At 44.1% G+C, this 3,375-nt stretch overlaps 1 long non-coding RNA gene across 1 annotated transcript in view; it reads left to right on the top strand.

Moving 5' to 3' along the window:
- Positions 1–2,717: 2,717 nt before the first annotated feature.
- Positions 2,718–3,375, top strand: part of LOC109302584 — a 10,760-nt gene continuing 10,102 nt past the window's right edge. Inside the window, exon 1 of the long non-coding RNA XR_002098854.1 lies at positions 2,718–2,761. This is a non-coding gene — a long non-coding RNA (uncharacterized LOC109302584). The remainder of the gene's footprint in view (positions 2,762–3,375) is intronic.

The following is a 3,375-nucleotide window of genomic DNA, read 5'->3' as shown; positions in this document are numbered from 1 at the left end:
AATTTGAAGTGTTACAGCTGGGGACCACGGCAGTGGCTGTATGTGTCTCCAGTGGTTCTGTTTTCTAAATATTTCCAAACCTCTTACATTTGGAAACATTTCAAAATTATGTCTGTGTGCACCCTACCTGACATTAAAATATACTAAATGAATCCACTATTGGCTTTCTAGCTTGTTACCACATTATTGCCTATTACCTTTGAACAAATTATGCCACCTGCAAGGTCAGTCATAACCTGAATTAAGGATTTGGTAGTCATATAGAGTTTAGTTATTTAATTTCACATCTCCAGTAGCCACACTTCAGTGAGATATACAATATAAACTCAAAATGGAACTCAGTGGGTGCATTTACATGAGACGCTTTACTGAGCAGTAGACTAATCACGATCTACATGTATAGGGGCATATACTGTGAAGTAAATTAAGCTACTGTGCAGTTAACTAGTACCTGTAAATACAGGTACAAGATTAACTGTGCAGTAGTTACTGTGCAGTCCTGCACTTTTACATGTTGACCGGGAGCAAATTTGCTCCCGGTCAGTCTAAGCAGTAGGACCACAGGGGATGTGGCGCTCTCTGTCCTCAGTCCTGGCACTGCTCAGATACCCTGGGAGCTGAGAGCCAATCAGCACCAGAGCTGGGGAGCTCTCTGCCCCACATCTTGGCTCCCAGCTCCCAGCATGGAGATGGGATCTCTGGAGAATAAGTGGGGTCTGGGAAGCCACTCCCCCACTCACTCTCCAGAGCATCTCTGCACAGCACAGAGCTGGTAACTCCAACCCCCATTCACTCTCTGGAGTTCCCAGCACCATGCTGTGCAGAGCTGCTCCAGGAACTGTGCGGGGCTGGGAACCCAAGCAGACCAGCTGCTGGTGAATACTGACTCCCTCCACTCAACAGGGGGCTGGCTGGGAGCTGTCAAGCAAGCCAAGTGGGGGGCATGGGGCTCACAAGCAGCTGCCTCATATGTAGGACAGTTCCTGGGCAGGGTCCCCACACAAAGGAAACTCACCAACAACCACCCCACACCCAGAACAGGTCCTGGCAAATTCCCTGCTGGGCAAGGAAGCACTGCCAATGTGCTCAGAGCCAGGAGAATTCTGCCAGGTACAGCAGCAGCTATATCTCAGTGCCATGCACATCAGGTCCTGTCCTAATGTGCATTGGGCCAGAAGACAGCTTATGCTACAGACAGCAGAGCTTTCCTGGGCCCCTCTGGGGCGGGCCCCAGTGCCCCTTGCCTGCCCCTGGCTTATCACCCAGGGAAGCCTGGAGGTCCCCTTGGCTGCTGCAGTGGGGCAGAGGAGGGTGGGAGCAGCCCTGAACTGAGCTGCTCCTGTTGGAAGCAAATCTGCTCCCAGAAGGATACACATGGAGACTGCTCCCAGGAAAGAAGAAGACTTAATGAACAACATTTTATTGCATAATAAGCCTCAAGTTTATTAATAGCATGTTTAGATGTGTCCAGTATGTATTGAACTCTATAAAAGCGGTTTGTGATTCCTTGAGATAAAAGGTGAGATAAACAATAATTGGTCTTTTTTATTATTTGTTATAGAATGCCTAGTCATTTAATTCCTTTAGCCAATTTTGAAACTCAAAGAAACAGGTAAAGCTGATGTGCAGGTTTGATCAAAAGGTTAGAAAATCTTAAGAAACAAATTAAAGCATACATCAAGGTAAATTTCAGCTTTCAACTGTACAGAGAAAGCAGGCATCTTTGCTATCAATTTAAGTAGAAAGTATTGCTGAATATGTGGACATAATGAAATAAAGCATATAAGCATATTCTTTCCAATCACAGTGACAAATAGCCATGTTTATGCATTGAGAAATGCATCCTCTTCCTGAAGTTTACAGGATGTTAGCTCAGCTAATTCAGAGTTTTGGCACACACTATTGTCTAAGGATTTAGCATAAGTGGCTATATTTATTATGTCATTATCTGTGAAGGAGCAATGAATGATACTGTTATCTTTTCCAAAGTATAGAAAAGTTGGCACTGAAAAATAGGTTGATGGGTAATTCTTAACTCATAATGGTACTACAGAATTGTTTTCCAGATATTTGACAGTATCTAGGTTGTATCTGACAACTTCATGAGACGGATTTTTGCATGTTGTTGTTTTTGATGTTGTTTTGATCAAAGGGCCCATTTTTACTGCCATAAATTTCAAAGATTTTACAAGAGAGAAGAGTTGCAACCATGACCCCAGCTTCCAAACTTTTTCCCATATACTTTTTACTTCAGGTTTCTTCATTCTACATAGGCAAACTTCAACAAAACAGTGAGCTATAGAGGTTTAGCAGAGCAGCCTATGTGTATCTGTTTCAGAAGATGTCTTCCACAATCTGCACAGCATTTAAGTACCAAGACTGTAACATGTCCACAATTGTTTAATTTCTTTCCAGACTCAGTGCTACACTGTCCTTGACTCAGAAATAACTTTCTTCAAGAGCTTAATAGAAATAAGCATTATTAAAAACAACAGCATCTGACCAATATTTTTCAGAGACCGAAATTTTGCTAGAAAAACAACACTGGTTTGAAACATAGCTTTTGTCTTAGGCCCTAGGGGCAGGACAAAACAAATTTTAAAAGATTTCTCCAATTCTCACATTCAGAGGTTGTATTCTTGTTCTCGTTCCATAAGATCTCAATACCATTGTCTTGAAGGCACTTCTGAGATTATCATGGTTCTGATGAATCATGTGCTTCTCAGGAGATTGTGCCAGTAGACTCATACTTCTGTTTTTGGTGAATATATACTCACCCATCTGAATACTGGTCATCAAATAGAATAAGACAGGGGAACATAAACTAAGCAGCCAGCTATTTCCATGCCTTTACTATTTCATAGTTGTTTCATAGTTGGTAGGGTCGGAAGGGACCTGAGCAGATCATCCAGTCCAACCTCCTGCCATGGCAGGAAAGAGTACTGGGGTCAAACGACCCTGGCAAGGTGTTCATCTAGTCTCCTCTTAAAGACCCCCAGGGTAGGAGCCAGCACCACTTCTCTTGGAAGTTGGTTCCAGATCCTAGCTGCCCTGACCATGAAGTAGCGCCTCCTGATATCTAGCCTAAATCTACCCTCTACCCTTGTGACCATTATTTATTGTAACTCCTGGTAGTGCTTGGGGGAACAGGACTCTCCCAAAGCCTGCTTGTCCCCCTTGACTAGTTTGTAAATCGCCACTAGATCCCTCCTCAGCCTTCTCTTGTGGAGGCTGAACAGGTTCAGGTCCCATAGCCTCTCCTCATAGGGCCTGCCCTGCTGACCCCAATCATGCAGGTGGCCGTCCTCTGGACCCTCTCCATGTTGTCCACATCCCTCTTGAAGTGCGGCGCCCAGAAATGGACACAGTACTCCA

The sequence above is a fragment of the Gavialis gangeticus genome, unplaced genomic scaffold (assembly GCF_001723915.1).
Source record: "Gavialis gangeticus isolate Ggan-Ray unplaced genomic scaffold, GavGan_comp1, whole genome shotgun sequence".
NCBI lineage: Eukaryota > Metazoa > Chordata > Crocodylia > Gavialidae > Gavialis > Gavialis gangeticus.
This window is presented reverse-complemented; position numbering and strand designations above follow the sequence as displayed.